A 23,231-nucleotide genomic window follows, 5' to 3' on the forward strand; every position below is an offset into this window, starting at 1 on the left:
ATAAAACTCAAGATACATATCTTTGCACTCAAAAATTGTTCTATTTCAATTCAAGTATTATATTACAAAATTGTGTAATCTTGTGTCTAAATATGTGTTCAAATAATATATATAATATATATAATATATATAATATTCAACTTTAATTGTTATGTCCAGGGTAAATTTGTAAAATTAAGAATTAAGGATTTAAATAAATAAGAATTGAATGGGCTCGGAAGAACGAACAGCTGCTCTTTCTCGAGAGTTAAGCGTGGAAACATGATATCGAGTCGAATGCGTGTTTATGTCTCGGCACTGGATCAGCGATAAAGAATCGCTATGACGCCTCGTTGTAGACGTACGTTCGTCGATCGTTTTTGGGTAAAGAAACTTGATTCTTATTACCAGAGAAAGACCTCGTGCGATCAATGGGGTGGAGAAAAGAGATCGAGAGTTTTAAAGAAAATAAAAATAAAAATTATAACTTAAACATTGATTTTAATTAGTAAAATAAAGATATACATAATAAAAGAGCAGAAGAAACGTGTATGTGTATGATGACAGAAGATTAATACATGATAGTTAAAGAGGGAAGTATTCTTGATGTTCCTCGGGAGATGGAGTGATTAAATCGATAGGATGGAATTCTTCGTCTTCTAAATCCTCAAAAAGAGATTCGCCATCTCGGAATAGAGGATCTAGGGGTAAGGCGTAGAAGTCTAAAAGATATTCTGCAACGGATGAATGTTCAGGAGAATAATTAGGTGCGATCGGTTAATATTGACATTTGATTATGTCGGAGCGGAAGGAGGAATAAAGTTAGATGAAGATACTGAAGGTTGGTTTAGGAAAGATTCAGAAACAGTAATAGTTAATGTTGACGGCAGCTCTTTCGATATCTGCTTAGACTTCTTGGTTCGACTCTGACATTTTCGGCGATTCCAACCGCAACTACGACGACGATGGGATCGTTTTTTAGTATCGCTTTCTCGAATTTTAGAAGCTGAGACTTCCATTTGATTCACTAGGAAGAAAAGGATTGATCAATGAAGAGAGTGTGAATGCGTATGAGAGAGAGAAAAAGGAAAGATCAATTAGAAGCCTCGTATAGCTCAAACCGGTTGAAACAGAGAGAGAGAGTGAGAAAAGGAACCGGGAGCCTTGTACAGCTGTAACCAGTTAGTAAGAGTGAGAGAGGAAAAGGAAATGCAACCGGGCATAGTTCAGACCAGTTTAATGAGAGACAAAAAAAAGAAAAGGTAGATTAGAATGTCATGGAGGAGAGGAAAAGAATAAAAATTTGAAATTCATAATTGACTGGTAATTAATAAATGAACTCACTGTTGATTAGCTGGGGCGGTTATTTCAAAAGAACAAGTCTTAATTTTTCTTCAGAGTGCATGCGTGCGTGCGTGCGTGCGTGAGGGTTGGATGTTTACATTAGATATTTCCTTCGCTTCTGCTTGGCACGTGCCAAGATGAGTATTCGGACTCGGCTCTAACTTTGAACTGAATAATAATAATTCTTTTTAAAATTCTTTAAAATTTTTTTTTAAATTAAGCATATCATTATAATAGGCAGGGCAATTGCAAATCTTTCTCTTGTTTCTCGAAATTCAATAGATAATTTAGTATCTTATCGATGGAAGAAGAAATCAATATTCTTATATGAAGAAAATTATATTATTCGTCTTTTTGGAAAGAAAAGAATCGTGGAGTTCACTGGATGTAACATTAATAATATGCAACATTTGTATAAAAGATTTTATATCAAGAAAGTGCTGCCAAATTAAGGTTACAGTATCTCGAAAATTCAATATATAATAATACTCTACTTTAATAATATATATCATTCATATAATGATTTGATATCAAAAAAGTGGCGCCAAGTTACAATTACATTATTTCAAAAGTTCAATATACAACTGCTTTTAAAGAATAAAATCCATATGATACATATCTTTATATTCCTATTAAAGCCTTCTTATTTTAAAACTGAAATGACAGTAGCTCTAATTCTTTATAGAAAATGATGATATGAAATTGCATTACCTGACTCAATTTAAATAATATGTATCCAACCTAAGTGATATATTATTTAAATAATACATGTGTACTATTTGTATAAAAGATTAGATATCAATAATTGGCGTCAAGTTATGTAAATTATTTACAACTATTCTTAAAAAATAAAACACAAATGATAGAATTTCAAAGTTTAAACGAATAAGATCTAATAATTATATATTGTAAAGACTTTGATGCTTTATATTAATAATAACGTTTCATTAAACATATATTTTTCTAAATATATATATATATATATATATATATATATATATATAAATGTATATATATTATTATACAAATGTATAAATACTATAAATAAATATTAATTTATATTAAATAATATACATTATATATTATTGGATGTAAAATACATATATTGTATACGTATATCCGGAAATTGATCGAGCAACTTTTGATTTTTAGAAGATAGCTCAGCGAGATCATCATTGGTTGTCGAACAGTCATCGTCAGAATTGACAGCATGCCTAGAATAACAGTTTCTTTTTTTTATTATCACTATCACATTCCAAATCTGAGACATCTTCAGCAAATTTAAGTTTCTCCATTTCTTTCTCAAATGTATCTGCTTTAAAATTAGTTATTTTTATAAAAAATTAATTATTTTTATAAAGAACATACAATATACTTCACATATTGTATACATAACTTACGAAACTTACTATTAATAGCAACAACGTTTTCATGTTCTTTCATTGACCATGAAATTATTTTTTCAATTCTATCAGTTGTCACATTGAGAACTGGGCAGTTGAAACTCTCTAATATTAGGTGTACAAAAAAGTTCTGAGCTCTTTTTTGTAAAATTCAATCTTTATTCAAAAACAAACAAAAAAATATTAATCAGCGAAATATTTCCCGTTTGCATCAACGACCTTTTGCCATCTTTCGGGTAGCTTGCGAATTCCTTAACGATAGAAGCTCACCGGCTTCGAAGCGATAAAGTCATCAATGCATTTTCGTATCTCTTCAAATCTCACGAAATGTGTATCAGCCAAATGATGTTGCAACGACCGGAATAGGTAGTAATCGGAAGGCGCCATGTCTGGGCTATACGCCGCGGGAGTAGTTCCCAGCCTAACGCAAAGATATGGTCCTGAGTCGCTTTCGCAACATGTGGTCGAGCATTGTCATGAAGCAAGATTACTTTATGACGTTCTTGGCCAGTAAATGGCCTCTTTTCTTCTAATGCATCGCTCAAATTGGTTAATTGTTGTTGGTAGCGGTCTGCCATGATTGTTTCACCCGGTTGTAATAACTCGTAATACAACACACCTTTCCAATCCCACAGATACAGAGCAAAACCTTCTTGGCGGGGATATTGGGCTTTGGCGTCGATGTCGAAGATTGACCACAGTCAACCCATGATTTTCTACGTTTAGAGTTATCATAAAAAATCCACTTTTCATCGCCTGTAATGATTTTGTGCAGAAAATCTTTTTTCCGGAACTTTGAAAGCAAAGTGAGTGCAGTGTCACGCCGACGATTTTGTTGTCTTCGGACAGTTCATGCGGAACCCATCTGCTTTCCTTCTAAACCTTTCCCATCGTATGTAAACGTATGGAAATGGTTTGCTACGTTACGCCAAGTTGTTCTGCAAGCTCCTTTTCAGTTTGATCAGAGTTTATATCCAGCAGTGCTTGCAATTCGTCCATTTCAATTTTTTGAGGGCATCCAAAACGCGGTTCATCTTCAAGACTGAAATCTCCTTGGCGAAATTTTTGATACCATCTTTTACATGTAGTATAACTTCCAGCGTTTTCTCCATATGCAGCACAAATCATTGCAGTGGCTTCAGCAGCATTTTTCTTCAGATGAAAACGCGAAGTGGATGGAAAATCGAATATGCTCTTTTGTTATTGCCATCATGAATACTACTGATTTTTGAGGTTATGTGCATCAAACGTCAAAAACCGTATGGCATTTTAGAAGGCCAAATGTCAACGCTTTAAAACCGCAAAAGGGCGGGAAGATATATAAAATTTAAATTGTTATTTCGGTTGTATGAAATCTAAAGCTCAGAACTTTTTTGTACACCTAATACATTTAAATTGGTGACATCGGAATTTGTCGTAGTCACGAAGCTCACATTAAATTCCGAATCGTCCGGAAATTGATCGAGCAACTTTTGATTTTTAGAAGATGGCTCAGCGAGATCATCATTGGTTGTCGAACTGTCATCCGCAGAATTGACAGCATGCCTAGAATGAGATACCGAACTCGAGATACAATATAGATCATATAAATTATATATATGAGCATACCTGCAGATGAAAAATATCTTATTACATCATGCAAAACCCAGTTGGCAGAAGGATTATTTAATTTGGAATTTTTTGCGTTTAATATTGCTTGATTTAGTTTTTTCTAGCCCATAGAATAAAAACAAGGTGATTTAGATACAGATAACCATTTGTCGGTACAAAAGCTAAGCCATCGCTAAATTGCACAATATAAAATGCTTGAGCCATCTGAAAAAAAAAGAAAATAACCATAAAATTTGGTTATGCTAAGTTTTTATTAAATATTTATATATTTTTATAAATATGTTAAACTATACGTACTTTCAATGAATATGTCTATACACATCGGTGTCAGTGTGATGTTTTTCAACACGTAGAAATTCGATATTACAAAGCTTGAAAATAACGATCATGAAATATATGTCTAATTCCGAACAATACAAAAAGAAATTATTACAAGAGAATATTAGAAAATGAGTCTATTCTGTTGAGTTGATATCGGATATGAATATACGCAACGCATATCGTATTCGCGTGTATTTAGTGCGATTCTCCGAGAATAGCTATTTCGGCGAAATTCAAATATTGTCGCTTGAAAAAGTGTGGCCGTAAGAGTCGTGATATAATCGCCACAATATATAAAGTAACACAATATATAAAGTAACGCGATGATAAAAACATTTTGTTGAATGTTGAACATGTGCGGGTTTGACAGATTATATAAATATAACTAAAATTAGTACTAGAAGGCACTTATTACATTCAACAAATAAATGATCAAGAGCATATAAGCGAATACAGATTGCGAAAAATAGTGTTTATAATTATTGAAAAATAAATACATAGCTAATAATATATATCGTTTCAATCCTTTTTTAGATCATCTTCAGTATAATAAAAATTGAAATTAATAGAAAACAAGAACACTTGAATAAATAAAATGATCTTGACACGTCGATATATAAGGAAAGTTTCGCAAATTTTTGAGGTCAGAATATTCCGTTTGTAAAATTGTATAAAATTAAGAATCATAGTTACAAATTAAAATTGCATGCGGACATAAATTACAAATTATTTAGCGCAGTCCTCAATGACAAAATAATAGTCAGGGAACCAAAATCCTGCCTCGTGATACGGTAAATTGACGGTAAAGTAGATATTGCATCAAAAGCAACAGCATCGTAGCGTATCTCCAAATTAAAGACACCATATTGTAATGCAATGTGAAGTCACATTATTGTTTTATTTGATTATTTAGGACAACAATAAATTCTTAATTGATTGTTGTCCTAAATAATCAAATAAAACAATAATGACTGGTGAAAGTTGACCAACATAGAGAATAATTCAAAAAAATAGTGATAACATATAGTATATCAGAAGAGACGATAAAAATAATCAAAATTGTGAAAAAACAATTACATTATCTTGGAGATCGCCAAAGTTACAAATTAAGAAAATCAGAAATTACAATGTAATATTGTCAAATTGATGTCAGTTACGGACGGAATTTTACGAAGGAATAAGACAATCTCCAAGTTAAAGACACCATATAATAATCGACTGTACACAAAATAAAAACTAAGTAATATGATTAGGAAGGGATGTAATGTTAAAGGAAGGGGTGTTCTTGTTGGGGGAGAGTGGTAAATTGAGGAAGAAAATCTGGTTTGTGGATCTTAGGTAGTCCATAAGCTCTCGGCAGAACACCATCCGAAACCATCAGTTTCTTGTATAAATCATTGTCTATATAACTGTTTTTTTCCAACTCAGTAGAAGGAAACGGGTTGCAGCTGTCCATTTTTTAATGGGATCAAATGTCATTTTTATGTATGTGTTGTTATCGGATAACAATGTTTCAAATTTGTTAATATACTCAATTTTATCCATTAACACAGTGACATTTTCCTTATCCGGTGAAAAGCGCATTTGAATGGCAAAATTGTATCAGATCATATAAATTAACGTAAAATTAAGAGGAAAGAGAGGCCAGTGAACAAGCGAAAACGAAGTGATAAAAACAAATTCGAATAAATAATATTTATTGTAAAAATAACAATTAGCAGAGTTACTTTTAATATAAATTTAATATTGTCCATTTCGGCTTTGCGGAGCCTTCTTCAGCAATTTTTCTTAATAAAAACGATAAAAAACGAAAGGGAATTGTAAATGCATAAAAACTGGTTCGGTGAAATTATAGAACGCGCCACATTTAGATTCAAGCGCAAACAGAGATAAAAGATTATAAAAATGTGAATAATATAATAATTATAAGAAATTAAGAGTTAAGTCAGATGCATAAGTATTTATACATTTAAAATTCCCTTTTGTTTTTTATCATTTTTTATCGTTAAGTTTTTTTATCGTTTTTTATCGTTTTTGTTAAGAAAAATTGCTAAAGAAGGCATCATAAAAGCCAAAACGTATAATATCAAATTTATATTAAAGATTAAAATGGTTTGCGTTCTTCGCGGTTTGCGAATCGGTATGTTTTGCGGGATAGCATCAAAAAAGATTGTCAGGATTTCGAAGAAAAATAAAATATAGAAGCGTTTTAATATGTACACACATATATATATATATATATATATATATATATATATATATGTACACATATGTATATTTTAGACAATCTGAAACTATTTACAGTTACTGACTAATAAACTTCATTTTCTATTTACAATATTTATAGATCATTATCCGAAATTCAGTCTTTAAGGAAAATCGTATTCATTGATCTATGAAAAGCTTTTCGGATTCCGGGAAGCTTTACAATAGTTTCGGCTCGCTGTTTTCCGCGAATTCGGCGCGTCGCGATAGTAAACGCGCGGTGCGCGACAGTGCGTGGGGTCTTGGAATGCGTGTTAGTCGCGTGGCCGATCAGCTGATTACTTGTCAGGCGTTTCGTCTCGTCACAGTCTTTTGGATGGATTGCTCGGACTGGAATCAGGACTTTGAAATTGCTGTGGTTCGGAGTCAGGAAATTCCCTGCTTCGTCACCGCCAGCGACGGAAATTTGCACGCAAGAGTCTGCTTTGGGGCCCAAGCTAAGAAGCGCCTTAGCCTGAGAAAAAGCTTGCGTGCTTCGGAGATAGGAACGATCGGTCAGCCAGTCTCTTGGCTCATTAGGAAGCGCTCTAGATCGCTTTCGGGATCAGGATGGGTATATCACTGAGATCAGCACTGGATATCTCTGTCTCGCCGGTAATAAGCGAAGATCATCCGTCGGAGTCGGCTAATATATCCGAGTCGGTCGTAGATTGGGAATAATCGGGTACAGGTCGGCCGAGCTCGGATTTTGGAGTCGACTCCGGGGATGATCTCGTTGGAAAATTCGCGAAATTCGCTGAACGGACTCGATGATTCCGGATACGTTCGATGGCGCGGTCGGTAGCGGAGCCAGCGGTGGTCTAACGCGCGGTCTATTAAGTTTTCACATGCTGTTCACGTGAATTTGTTCTGTTCGAATTTCGTCTGTTACGTCTGGTGGTCAACGCAAATTATCCGACGATGGGATCATCGGGGATTACCGTACTGATACCCGACGGATGGTCGGAAACGTTAAATACAGATATAATTTACGCCGCTTTACAATTTATTTACGAAAGGGAAAATGATTCGGGTGCATCGTTATAAGGTGACACTGCTAATTATTGTTTTTATAATAAATATTGTTTACTCGAATTTGTTTTTGTCGTTTGTTATTTCGTTTTGTTATTTCGTTTTGTTATGTTATTTCGTTTTCGCTCGTTCATTAGCCTCTCTTTCCTCTTATTAATAATAATCATAAGCATAATTATAATCTTAATAATGATAATGGATTAAACAATATTCAAATATTTTTGATGATACATCAAAAAATCTATGCAGTATCGTGCACAATTAAAAACAAGTTAGTTAAATAAAAAAATGATTATTTTTATAAAATATCGTTCATTTAATTTTGATCGTACGGCAGCTATTGCACTGCTAGCTATTGCAATGTTATGAATATATTTTATTGATCAACATTTATATTTTGTGTCATAATATCTTATTATCGCAATTCTACACAAGAAATATATTTGTGGAGATGTAGTTTTATTTGCATGCATTGTTTACGTAACCATCGGGTGAAATTTTGATAAAAATTTCAACTTTTGTTTCACGAACTTTTGTTTCACTCCTTCAATTCTTCTTGAATTTGTCTTACTACTTCTTCAAAATTCAAGTGCTTTTTTTTTATATTCTACCAAGATATTATCGACGTTACATAACACTTTTTTACATTGTATGCGTAATTTTCTTCGTCAGTGAGTTTTATTTTTTCTGCATCTATCAAAGTATATCAAGTGCGATTTGAAAATCCAATGATTCTTCCTCTTCCATTTTATATTTTAAATAATTATTTAAACAATTATTTAAATAATTTCTTATTTAAATAGCTAATTTATAATGAATTTAATGTATCTTTATAATAATTGTTTATTTTATAAAAAATTTGTTGAACAAGAAAAAATAATCTTGAATAATATATAGATCATGTATTACTATGTCTAAAAATCTTTAAAAAATATTATTAAGATTAATAAATTGTTGATTAAAAAATACTTAAGTTAATTAATTAAAATAAATAACTATAATTTCAACTTAAAGAATTTATAAAATAAAAAATGTATGAAAATATAAACAGCAATGAAAACTTTCATAACTTTTTTTTTAAGTACATATTCATTTATTAAGTTCATATCTCTTACTTGTATCAATCAATAATACTTTAGAGAATGAAATTAATTATAAAATTGCGACTTCGCAGCGATTTGCATTCTTTTATACTAATGTTCATGCAAACAATGCTCATGTAAATAAAACTATATCTTAGCAATTGTATTTCTTGCGTAGTATTGCGATAATAAAACATTACGACACGAAATATAAATGTTGATCAATAAAATATATTCATAACATTGCAATAGCTACTGTAAGCATTGCAAGCCGTACGATCAAAATTAAATAAATTATATTTTATAAAATTAAATAAATCATATTTTATAATCATTTCTTTATTTGTAACTTGTTTCTAAATGTCCAAAGTATTTCGTACGTTTTTTAATACCTTATCAAAAATATTTGACTTCCGTTTAACAAAATCTGCTATTATTATTACTATTCTCATTATTATTATAAAAAAGCTCTTATTTCAATAATTATTGTTGCACTGATACAGTACTGACGAACTGCATCATATTTACTTTCAACATTATTCTGCGCAATCAACGCGATATAAGACGTATGGAGCGCGTATATAGAGATATTTATCGTTCACTTCCCAAAAATGCGATTTCGGAAAATAACTTTATTATATATCATTGTATTCAGCATAAAATGTTCTTGAATTTATGTCCTTATAAAAATTTAAAAATTTTTGAAAATTAGGGTGGGGGACTCGAAAATATAACATTTTTGAAAAATTCGAATACGTCGTTGTAAAGTGCACTTGCAGCCGTAAAACTTTTGTTTAAAACTTTTTTTTATATCTTTAACGGTTTAGATGATATTTATTTAGGAAGAAAAAACAGATTTTTTTCAAGAGGTGGTTTCATCTCCTTAATGTTCGAGAACGCAGATAAAAAAGAATGTATCTCTTATTTTTGTCCATATTTTAACATACTCAAAGCTCATTAAAATCGGAGGAAACACTTCCGATACTTCGCTTGTTAGAAAATAACATACGATAAAATTGTAGTTACATCATATAGTCACATCATTTTGCTAAAAAAATTTCATAATTTATAAAAAAAAATTATTTTAAAAGCTTATACATTTAAATATGCATGACATAACGGGATTGCAATATTTTCATTTGTATTGTTTATTAATTTATAAATTTTCTCTTCAATTTCAGTGAGAGGCCACAAAGACATGTAATTTGTTTTGCTAATCATATGAATATTAAGTTTTCCAGAAGAACATGGTGAAAAAAATAACGTATTGTTTGTTACATTTTGTTCCGATAACAAATATTTCTAGATTTTCTGTTTGAATAATATTTACAATACAAATAGATCCATCTTTTAATACACAACAATTAGGAGGGTAGTCTGAAAAGTTTTGAGCCTAACATAGAAACAAGTATTTTTTCGGTCAAATATAGTTTTATTTTTCAACATAATCTCCTTTTAAGTCGATTTTCCCATCGATACTCTAACCTCTTTAATCTCTCCAAATAGTAGTTGGAGTCTTGCTCCGCAAAATAGGCGTTTACGTATGCGATAACCTCCTCGTTCGATGAAAATCTCTGTCCTCCAAGAGAAACTTTAAAGAAACAAGAAAAAGTCACTGGGGGCCAGATTTTGGTGAATACGGTGGGTGGTCAACCAATTCGAAGTGCAGTTCGTAAATTTTGGCCATGGCGACCGCTGAAGTGAGCAGGTGCGTTGTCTTGATGGAACAGCACTTTCTTCTTCTTCAAATGCGGCCGTTTTTTTGCAATTTCTGCCTTCAGCTTATCAAGTAATGATGCGTAATACGCTCCCGTTATTGTTTTATCTTTTTCAAGATAATCGATACACACAATTCTGTGACTATCCCAAAAAACAGTCGCTCTTACCTTTCCAACTGATGGAACCGTCTTCACCTTTTTCGGAGCAGGTTCACCGTCTGCAGTCCACTGTTCTTTTGTCTCTGGAGTGTAGTGGTGGATCCAAGTTTCATCTACAGTTATGAATCGACGCAAAAAATCTGACTCGTTTCGCTTGAACCGCTCCAACGGCCTTGGAAATGTTCATTCGAATTCGTTTTTGGCCCAAAGTGAGCAAGCGCGGCACCCAACGCGCGGATAGCTTGCGCATATCCAATTTTTCAGTCAATATATGATAAACGCGTTCTTTCGATATGTCCATAGCCTCTGTTATCTCTCTAATCTTGATTCGACGGTCGTCCAGTACCATTTGGTGAACATTTTCGATGTTATCAGCAGTGGTCGCAGTTTTTGGCTGTCCCGAACGCTCATCATCAGCCAAGTTGGTACGACCACGTTTAAATTCAGCTGCCCATCTTTTTACGGTGGCAAATGATGGGGCAGAGTCCCTGTAAACAGCGTCCAACTCGATTTTAATTTGCGCAGGCGTATGACTTTCAAATGTAAGAATTTAATCACGGCACGATATTCAATTTTTTTCATTTTTACAAAAACACTAACATCGACTGACACAAACGACTGTCAAACAACAACTGAGCATCCAAAATGGCTGAAATTTTCACAAAAGTCTTTCAAAGCATATACTATTGTAGTACTAGAATGGTTTTGACGAGTAACATCATCTTCATGTTAAGGCTCAAAACTTTTCAGACTACCCTCGTATTTTTGTCTTCTTTACAATTTATATAATAAAAAAGAGTTTTCAAAACTTTGTATTGATTAACACCATTTTGTATAATTATGTTCTTCAGGCAAAGGGCCTAAACAATGTTTGTTTTTTAAAATAGTAGATTGATTAGTTTGTTTTTAATAGAATTGATATTCGCATGCATTTCCCCAAAACGTCGTGATACTTGTTATAACGGCCTGTCTAATTTTCTTAAAATATTTTTTAACGTTTGCAAATAATTTTCAAACCGAAAAGCACTGAATTCATCTAGTGCTTCGAATTTTTGAACATCTACACTAAGATGCAATAAATTATGAATATTGTGAGATACAAATTCTTCTTCATATATGATTTGAAAAGAATTTATATAATGAATCAAAAGTTTTTCAGCGTATAAAATATTATTTCGATTTTTAATCAATATTGGACTAATAAGAATTGATGTAGCTACCAGGGATCCGGACCGGACTGAAACCAAAACTGATAACCGGATTGTAACCGTTATTTTAGTCGGACCGAAACTGAAAATCGGACTGAAATATTGGATAGGCTGATGGACTGGAACCGTAATCAGACCGAAAAATTTTTTTCTACTTTTCGATCTGATTTTCGGTCCAGTTTTCGGTTCGGGTTTGTTAAATATTTTATAATCTACAGTAAGGTTGCAAAGTCGTAATAGCGATCATAACATACTCGCGATAGTCAATCAAAACGTTCTGATTGGCCGTTGCGACTAATATTACGACCGCTATTGCGACTTCATGGTGTAAGAAGAAAGGTGAACCATTGCATATAATAGCGGAGGTTTGAGATCTTGACTAATCAGAGCTTGAACTTTTATGCAGCGCGCTGTTTACAAATATAAAAAATGAAATAAGATTGTCTAATGCAATTTGAATAAAAATATTGTCACGCTCGTGGCGGTTCACTCGCGTGACACTCACGCCAGGGAAGGAAGAGATAGTTTTTAGAAAACGGAGGAACACACTTTACTGTTTACAATGACTCAAGAACTCTTTCTTTAATAATATCAGACTTCACCGCGACTCGGCTCAAACTCGCGCGCCGTGCCGTCGACTCTCATCACAACAACAACAACGCTTGACAACCGCTTGACGACCGCGTCGGCCAGGAACGATCTTCAGGTTGGAAATCGATATGAGGATAGCATCGAGCGGAACATCGCTCGGTCGTAACACTGCCAGACGAGTGCAAGTTTTCTTCATTCCTAAAATTTGACATAACTCCTGGAACATTCGCGATTCAAAATTCCTTCTCTGATCCGTATGTATTTCTAATGGCACTCCATACCTAGATACTATCTGACTTAAAGACTTCTGCCATCGTTTTGATATTTCTGAGTAGAAAAGCTTCCATCCATTTTGAGAAGCAATCAGTCACTACAAATATTTATTCCCGGAAGCAGAAAATGATAAGGAGCCTAACACGTCCATCTGCACCCTCTCAAAAGGAGCACTTACATTATAAATCTGAAAAACAGATTTTCCCTATCCAGCAGAGCCTTTTTTAGCAACAAACTTTACAGGTCCTAATCCAATGTTCCACATCTTATTTGCATGTCTAAAAGAAACGCTTTCGAATCTTCTCAAGAGTTTTATTCACTTCAAAATGCCCTCCTATAGGAGAATCATGAACCTCCTCCAAAATCTGTTGCATCATTTTATGAGGAACAACAATTTGAAAAATAACAGGAGACTCTCATCTCCTACAAAGAATTCCATCCTTAATAAGAGAATCCTATTGAGATCAATAAATTTTTGAAGAAGTATTCCCAAAAATAATCTCATGTTGAAGAGGGCGTCTACCTATTTCCTTACTTCGAAAAATTTCAACAATCGAAGGATCTTTTAACTGTGCTGCCCGCCAATCTTTCAATTCTCTTCCCTCTAAGACTATCCTTCCTAAATATTCTTGTTTATTTTCCTATTCTTTTCTTTCTGACACAATAATTGCAATCACTTTCCGCACAAAGGCGTCTTGACAATCCATCAGCGTTCCCATGCGATTTCCCTGCTCGATGAGAAATTTCGAAATTATATTGCTAAAGATGTTCCAATCAGCGGATCAACTGTCCTTCCTGTTCCCTGAAAGACATCAATCATCAGAGAGAAATATAGTCAGTTCTTATTAAGAATTCCCGTCCATATAAATAGTGATGCAAACTTTTCAAAGAATCAACTATTGCTAACAACTCTTTACGAGTAACACAATAATTTCTTTCGGTTTTACTTAACATCTTACTAAAATAAGCAATTACTCTCTCTTTTCCTTCTTGAATCTGGGAAAACAGCACCAATGCCATGATTCGAGGCATCAGTATCCAAAATGAATTTTCCTATCTCAATTGGAAAAGACAAGACAGGGGAAGAAATCAACTGCTTTAGCTTTTCAAATGCCTCTTGACAATGTTCATCTCAAACAAATCTATACTGTTTCAAGGAAAATAGGGGTTTTGCAATTTGCGAAAATTCTCTAACAAATTTTCTATAATAGGAGCAAAACCCCAAAAAGCTGCGGACTTGCTTCTTATTCCGCGGAACAGGCCATTCCAGCACGGAAGCAATCTTTTCAGAGTCAGTAGAAATTCCTTCTTCCTTCATGACTTAAATATTTAACTTTCCTTTCAAACAGGGAACATTTCTTTGAATTAATTTTTAAATTTGCTCTGACACGAAGAAAAATTTCTGAAAGATTAGCCAACATCTTCTCGAAGATTTTACTGAAAATCACAATATCATAAATAAATTAAACAGATTTTATTTAATTTCTGATGAGGAACTCTTTTCATTAATCATTCAAAAGTCACCGAAGCATTACATAATCCAAATGGCACCACAGTAAATTGCCACAAATCGTTTCCTATTGAGAATGCTGTCTTTTCCTTATCTTCTGAACGAAGTTTCACCTGCCAGTACTCACTTGTTAAATCCAACGTAGAAAACCAAGAATTTTCTGACAATCGATCAAGAAGATCATCAATTTAATGGGTAACAATCCTTCTCAGTGATTGTGTTGAGCTTTCTATAATCCACAGAACTTCAACGTCCCATCCTTCTTCTTCACCATAACCGCAGATAAAACTCAAGGATTCAAGGGGATTCTTCAATTACGCCTTGCTATTCCTCAAGGATTTTCTCCACCTTATCTCGCATCTGTAAGGGAATGCGTCTAGGAGTCTGTTTTATAGGACTTGATTTTCCTACAAAAATTGAGTGTTCTATTATCCGCTACAATATTTTCCGAAAAAATATCCTGACATTTCTCGAGAAATTCAGAAAAACTTTCCTTTTGTAAATCATTTAACCCTTCAAAATTCTTATTAAAGAAATCTAACAAAAATTCAAGAACATTCCTTTCTGGGAGACTTATACAAGAACAAGATAGATTCTTTCTTCTTAAGAAGAAAAAACCTTGGAAGTTTTCCTTAGAATTTCCGATATATGTGGCGGGAATTGAGGATGAATGCATCTTGGGAGCGGATTTATTCTCAACTCTAACATTTGTTTTAAAATTAATGGGAACTTCTTGCCCAGTTGGATACCTTAATTTTCTGTTCCCTAGCCAAAACTGTTGCCTTCCCCTAACTATCCTTTTAGTTAGAATCGAAACACCTGAGCTTGTGTCAATTTTGAAAACATTACATTACAATTTGTGTCAATTTTGAAAACACAATTTTAATCGTCTAACCTTCCTTGAAAACAAAAATTTCCTGATTTCCCACTTAAATTCTCGAAAGAAAAATTCCTTCTCCTTGCAGTATTACATTTTCGCGCCGAGCCCTGCATTACACCGCTGCAAAAGCTCGGTGAGCCCGAGTTTCTCTTCCTTGAATTAATTGTCCAATGAAGGACATTTCGATCGGAAGTGCCTCTTAGCTCCAGCATTCGTTGGCTCCTCCTTTAGAACCGACAATTTCCTTTTGTTTTCCTTTAAAATTATTAAATTTCCTGCGATTTTGTTTATAATCACGCGCGTTAATTTCTCCTTCATTTAAAAAGTTCCGTTCGCGATCTCAAAATTAATTTTCTTCTTTCGATCCCTCTCCTGAAATTTAGGAAAACTATTTTCCTTAATAATTTTTACCGTCTCTTTCCACTACTCTTAGATGTATGTCCTTTCATTTGAAGTTTAATAAAACTGTTTAATAAATCTGTTTAATAAAACCGTCTGCCATCGTGACAATAAATTGCGAGCACGCAATCTTATCTTGAACACCAGGCGAGCATTCCGGATAGGCCAAACAAGACAAACGCTCCAAGTCCGAGCCAAGCGTAGCCAAATCTTCCCCGAATTTTTGTTTTCGATTTATAAACTGCATGTAGTAATTTTGTGCCGAAAGTTTTTCTCCAAAACGGGACTCTAACTCTAACTTTGAAACTAATTCGCTATATTGCGAATTTTCCAATTCCGTTCCTTTCTCTAAAACCGAATGCGCCTTCCGTCAAACAGGAAGCCAATACCACCACTTTCCCCATCCATTTATCCGAGTGATTAATTCAAACTGGGATAAAAATTCTCGCAAAGGAATACTTCCGTCACTTAGGTGTTGGGCTTTAATTTTAAACCGAGACTGAGGTTAAAAATTGGATTTGACTGGCTTGTATGGGTAGTTCATGCTCCTCGGACTGCCGCACCGATCCTCCCTGCTCTTCCGCTTCGCGTCGCCGCTCCGTTCGCTCTTCTCTAAGAAGGCGAAGCTCCTCCACAGTCACGAAAAACCATCTCCAGGCTCGGAGTCGTTTCTGGTTTGTTCGCACGCGTGCAAGCTCTCTTTCTGGTCGAGACAACCCGTCTCCCCGACGTTCCTTCCTGTCGCACTTCCGTCGCTAATTCCTTTCAATTTCGCTTGACATTCTGCCATGTTTACCGATCCCGGATGAGCCCCCAAAAATGTCGCGCTCGCGGTGGGTTCACTCGCGTTACACTCACGCCAAAGAAGAAAGAGACAGTTTTTAGAAAACGGAGAAACACACTTTATTGTTTACAATGACACAAAAACTCTTTCTTTAATAATATCGGAATTCACCGCGGCTCGGTTTAAATTCGCGCGCCGCGCCGTCAAGCCATACTTGATGCAATCTCCTCTGGCGCGCACCAGGAAGATTATTTGTATATTTGCCAGTGGCGTTGGAAAGTGTCGCTGCAGTCCGATCTGCATCCATCGAGAGAATAGGACCATCATCTCTCTGGAGTATCGGTCGTGGAGATTTGAGAGAATATATATGTATATATGTATATTGTGATATATGTATATATGTGTGTATCATTGTATTGTTGACGTGTTATTCTAAACACATTATTTGCGATAAATATCATCACATGCCTCTGTAGTCGAAAGGATAAGATGCCTGCCTGGTAAGGAGATCCAGGTTCGATTCCTGGCTGAGGTGATATTTTTCGCAAAATAATTACGAATTTTTCACGATTGGTTCGTGGTTGGGCATTTCTTTCACAACAACGCTTGACAACCGTTTTGACGACCGCATTGGCAAGGAACGATCTTCAAGTTGGAAATCGATATGAGGGTAGCGTCGAGCGGAACATCGCTCGATCGTAACAATATGTTGTATTTAATATTATAAAAATAAAGTATAACTATACAGATTGTTGACAGTATGATTTACGCTTTTAGAATTCTTACTTATATATTGATCAAATTTAATTTTTATTATATGTCAAAATTTTAATCTGTTAAGATGTATCACTTATGAGTTTCTGTTGGGGGATTTTTTTAACACGTTCTCATATTTAGGCTAAATTCGGGGAGCGTGCTATTAGAACTATCGTATTCTATTCTTAATTTACATATAATAAGCAATAAAAATGAAATAAGGTGATAGTGCTAATAGCGCATTCTCTAAACGCAGTTTTAGAAGCATTCTGTCATTATTTCTTTTGTTCATACAACGCTTAATTACATATATTGAAGAAGACTCTATTTAGTTAAAATTTACTCGTTTTATTGTTCGTTATTTTAATGAAGACATTGTTTATGAAGAATTAATGAAAATATGTTCTATTAACAAATTATTGTTGCTTTTGACTTTCAATTTTATTGTTTTATAATGTATAAGTATTATATAATGTATATTTATATTACAAATGTGTGTTAAAATAAGAGATAATTAAAAGGAAATATGATCTTGGTTTTACACCAAGAATGTATTACTACATCGTAGCTATTTGTGACATATAAAATATGAAAAGGAAAAGATTATATTTATAAGCATTCGGAATATAAACTTATCATAGTTAAGCATTATATCTCCTTCCTTTCGTTAACATCCTTCGAGCCACTATTTTTGTAGTTCATGCTCTTTGGGAAAATACAATACATAATTGTAATTTTCCCTGTTACTACGACGGGTCCGGCCTTGCAATTTTGAACGCAACAAATTGGCATTTTTAGCACTAATATCACACTGTCATTTAAAACAAAACTTAATAAGCAGCCATATTGAATTTCGCATAAAAGCTCAAAGCGTAATTGGTTGACTGCCCCCACTATCTTTGACCTACTGCGCATCCATCAGAATGGTTCACCTTTCTTTTTACACCATGGACTTTGCGATCTATTGTAAACACCGCCTAAGAATTGTTTATTTGGAGGAATTGGAACATCTTTAATGGCAGCTCATTAAATTGTTCAAAGTCCAAATGCCTATATGTATATGGCAATGCGTAGAGACACTATAATAAGAGACTGGTCACGAAAAAGCAACTTTTGATTGATCCACTATCTTTTGGCTATTCCCACTTATTTTCAAATACATTAATTACATTAATCTTAAATTGTAATATTATAATTTAAAAACATAAGCATTTTAAAGATAATAAAATGTGTATATTTATAAAACTTTATTTTACATAATTATATTATATTAATTTATTAATATATTTATCATATTTATTTATTAATATTTCCTTTAATATTAATGATTAATGATATTAATGAATTTTTAATTTATTACTATTTATTTATTTTTTTTATTTATCTTTCATTTTTCTTTTTTATTTATCTTTTTTTTCGCTACTTTTTTTCGCTATCTTTTTCAACACGAACAAGAATTAATATAATACTATTATACTACTGTTACACTATAATATTTTTAATTTTTTGATACACAATTGTCAAAATGATCCTCTGTGAAACCATACAATAACAACTATTCACAAAGTTAGCGCAGCAAGAAAACTCATTGCGGAAAAGCGTCAACAATAAATTTCGAGGAAATTTCGAAAGATGCAAGTGTCATGCTTGTTTTTAGAAAGAATTATTATATATTGTTACGTCCGTATTCTGGACGAAAGATAATATCTCTCGTCAGGAGGAGGAGAACTCGGGTGGACGCACGGAACCTCTCCTGTTCTCGCGGAACGACGTCGTGATGCCGATCCGCGAGTCGAAAGCGCGTTAAGGGGGCAGGGATCGGGTCAGCGTCGGCGACGTTATTACCCTTGCCTGCGCCCGCGCTATCGGTGGTCCGTTTTAGGTCAGAGAACCGAATCTCTTTGACCAGGGATGGACCTAGTGCGATCCTCAGGGAGCCGGGAACGGCGCGGGGTCAAGTTTAGGAGAGAAAAAAAAGTTTAGACCGAATTTTGATCAATTAATTTAATAATAAATAAAAACGAGTTACAATTTTCTGTTCGTGTACATAAAAAAAAAAGATTGAGGTATTGGTTACAAAGAGAAGTCTTATACATAAAAAAATATATAAAAAAATAACCGCGGGCAAGGAAAATCTGGACTTATATTCTCAATTGTTCTAATTGGGGCAAAAAGTTGGTGATCGCGAGCATGTCTATGGGATCGGGTTGCAGGTGTGGAGGATTAGGGTGCGCGGAATGCCTTGATTGGGACGAGGTAGGGAAGAGGATCACGGGAAATATACATAGGGACGGTATCGGTTATTTCGTGTCTGGAGATTTGGTCCCAAAATTGCTTGTCGGGTTTAAATTTTCGTGGGATGAAGAAGGTGCCAGGAGGTGGATGGGCGGGAGAGCGAGGAAATTGACGGACGAGGTAAAAAAACTTCTCCACGTCGAAATTTTCCGGAGTACATTGGCTTTCGAATTCGGCCGCGGAGCGGAGGGCGGAGGCGTATTGATGGAGCGAGATGTTGGCTAGTCCCGGCTCTACTTCTATTAATCGCTCCGCGAGTTCTTCGGCGTGGCAGGTTTCGCGACGAATCCGCTTATTCGCTTTCTCTCGACGGTGTCGCAATGCCCGTTTCGTTCGTCCGTTCCGAATGGCATTTGTTTGGTTCACTATATAAATGAGAGTCAGATAAGAGAGAAATTGAGGAATCGAAATAAGGCAGCTTCACCGAATCAATCGGCGGCTTGCCAGGTTAGAAGGTTGTGGAATAGAATATTGTGAAATCGGGGAAGGCAGCTTCACCGAGTTAATCGGCGGCTTGCCCGGTTGGAATGTTGTGGAATCGGAGGAGGCAGCTTCACCGAGTTAATCCGGCGGCTTGCCAATTTGGAATGTTGGAGTGTTTTAACGAGATACATAAATAAATGAGAGGTCGCGAACCAAACTGTCAGTTACCGCAGGGGAAAAATGATAAACTTGGACTTACTTTTGTTGCAGCGGCCGCGGGTGATGGTCGAGGAATGTAATTGCCCAGGCTGGATCGTTGAATTGCTCGAAAAATAATAAAGTCGCGCACAGATTCTAACTGTAGTAATTTCGACCACGAATGTCGCGATGAAGCAGGAAGAAGAGGGCGATCCGCTCCGAGTCGCGGTTTTTAAAGGGTTCCGGAGGGGTGGGAATATCTGAGGGCGTGATGGATTTCCGTGTTGGCTTGTCAAATGATAGTTTAGGAAAATTGTGAATATAGAGGAAGGAGGGGAGCGGTGTTCTGTGAATTGTGGTCGTGTTTCCATTTCCAGATTTCCCAGCGAATGATAGAATTAGTTTTTAGATAGATAGAATTATTAATAAAAATTCTCCCGCTAGTTCACACTCTCAATCGCTCATTGGTGTGCCAGCCAACGGCCACTAATCAGTTCTTCTTGACTGGTGCTTTTTGTGTTTCCCCACCAATGTGGGGAGTGTCATCCCCGAACGATCCAACGCGTTTCCTATCCGTTAGGGATTTGCTTTCGTAAATATTAATTTTTATTGGTGAGTCATAAACCTGTCGGCGCCGACGAGCCGGTTTACCAAGTGTTTTTTTTTTTGATAGTGAGACATATCTCGAGAGAAAGATTGTTTATTTAGAGTTTTTTTTGATTGATCGGGTTGATTTTTGTTTAATCGTTAGAAGTGCTCCGTTTATGGATTAGCAGCCGTTAAATTTTCCTTCCCGAAAGAGAAGAATTCGTGAAGTCCCCCGGACGTAACAATATATATTTATTATTATAAACAAATAATTTTTCTTTATTACAATATAAAATAAAATTTAAATAAAAAAATGAATATCCATCCATTTTTTTATATTGATTTATCACAATTAATTAATTTATGACTATATTTTGCAATTTAGTATCTCTATTATTTAATAATATATTATCACGCTTTCTGTGTTTAATACACATGCACAATACACTTAAATCAATGCACATACAAAGTAAAAAATATCACTATCGCGTTATTGATTAGAGTGAGAGATTAGAGTGTGGTATATATTTCTTTCTTTCTCGTAAGATTTAGCCAAAACATGACAGATCAGAGTCGTGACTAGTCTCTAATTGGCGGATCACAGTTGTGGCCAGTCTCTTATTGCATTGTCTCTAGCGATGCGAATATTTCCGCGCTCCTGTGAATTGAAATTAGGAACTAAAAACCCATTTGAAACCCATAGAAACAGAATAGTGCACTTTTATTCTATAAATCTATAGTTCCTTTAATCCGCGCTATAGAGTATTCCATATATATATAGTAAGAATAAATTGCCCATTTACAAGTTTCAAGAAGAAACCTCCCATAATTTATTGTAATTAACTTTTTCTTCAATATACATGATTTTTTTATAATATGCGACTTATTACTTATATTCTTTTATACAATTAAATTTTTATACAATTAAATTTGACAATAGATAATTATACATCCATATACCGTAATCGATAATTATACATCATAACCGTAATCGAAACCGAAAAAGATTGAAATTCAAACGGTTACAGTCACCGTTCGGTAGAAGGACCGAAATCGAAACCGAAATTGAAAATTTGATAGCTTCGGACTGTAACTGTAACCGGACCGAAATTTCATTTCGATCCGGATCCCTGGCTAGTAACTATATGCAAAGTTAAAAAAATTGATATAAATCGCCGTATAACTCCATTTAATACTACAGGTCCTGTATACAATAAAAATTGGCGAAGTTTTGTAATTTTTCAATACATAACATCATTAAGACTTTTTGATTTTCTTACAAATTCTTTAGGAATTTGTTCTCTCATTTTTATTAATAATTTTGAAATTTTTTGTATTTGAGTAGAACTTATACGTATACTTATACTGATAACCTTTTATTCATAAGAGCAATAATTTTTTAACAACTCCTAAGTAAATAAGATGCATATAATCTAACGGTACATTTGTCACTAAATCTAAATTATTAATCATTGTTAATATTGTTTCTCCCTTATAATAATCTGTACCCGTTTGAATATAAAAATCTATATCAGTTCGAAGATGACTTGGAACGTTTTCAACAAAATAAACTTTATTATTTTTATATATGCCTTGAATGTAGCATTTTGAACAACTTCCATACTCCCCCCCCCCTCCACCAGGCCTTTAGTATATAATAAAAGATTTTACTGGAACTTTACAAATAATTGCATAAAATGAAACTTGTATGAATAATTTATTATTTATAGTGTCACGGCTATCTACATCTTATAATTTTAAATGAAGGAATGCGCGTAATATGATAAAATATTGATTTATTGATTTATTGATTGAATTCTTGTCGGTACCAGGCTTCGATTGTTACCAACGAAGATTCAGATGACACCTCTGAGAAAGAACCTTCCCCCTCTAAATTATAGGTTTGAAAGAAGGAAGTGGTGAGAAGCTCGCGCGGGAATTCTGACCATTTCCACCTATAAATATGCGTGTGGAAAAAGCGGCCGCGCCTTTTCTTCGGTACTAACTAGGCGGTGACATTAGTTTGTGGCGCAAGATCAATCTTAGGGTTAAATTCTTAAATTTATAATCAATTTCTGTAATATTTCTCTTAGGAGAATTTAAAAGCCTCCTCGACTAAATAAAGATAATTTTAAATTAAAATAATTGGGAAAACTGAAATCTTAAATTCTTCTTAATTAAAATCAAGATCATAATTCTAAATCCAAAACCGGTCGCTAATAATAGCGTAGTGTACCATTTAGTCGCAGCCAATGATGTTGCGACTGAATAATTTGAATTTAGAATCTTAATAATAAATAATTATTTTCAAACGTATTCATGCCCAAAAGAGGAGGGCGCAAAGTTCAAATTAAAAGATTAAGATTTCAGTTAAATTAAACGATAATTTTAAATAAGAATACCCTCTCATTGTTCCTAAAACTTAAAAATTTG

At 34.3% G+C, this 23,231-nt stretch overlaps 1 protein-coding gene and 1 pseudogene across 7 annotated transcripts in view; one reads left to right on the top strand and one right to left on the bottom strand.

Annotated features, from left to right (window-relative positions):
• LOC105424069 (uncharacterized) overlaps positions 1–23,231 on the top strand; it is a 474,166-nt gene that overhangs the window by 31,701 nt on the left and 419,234 nt on the right. The gene's annotated exons all lie outside the window — the stretch shown is intronic.
• On the bottom strand, positions 565–22,388 carry LOC148935277 (uncharacterized; annotated as a pseudogene).

The sequence above is a fragment of the Pogonomyrmex barbatus genome, unplaced genomic scaffold (assembly GCF_055798465.1).
Source record: "Pogonomyrmex barbatus isolate J1 unplaced genomic scaffold, ASM5579846v1 scaffold5, whole genome shotgun sequence".
Classification (NCBI taxonomy): domain Eukaryota; kingdom Metazoa; phylum Arthropoda; class Insecta; order Hymenoptera; family Formicidae; genus Pogonomyrmex; species Pogonomyrmex barbatus.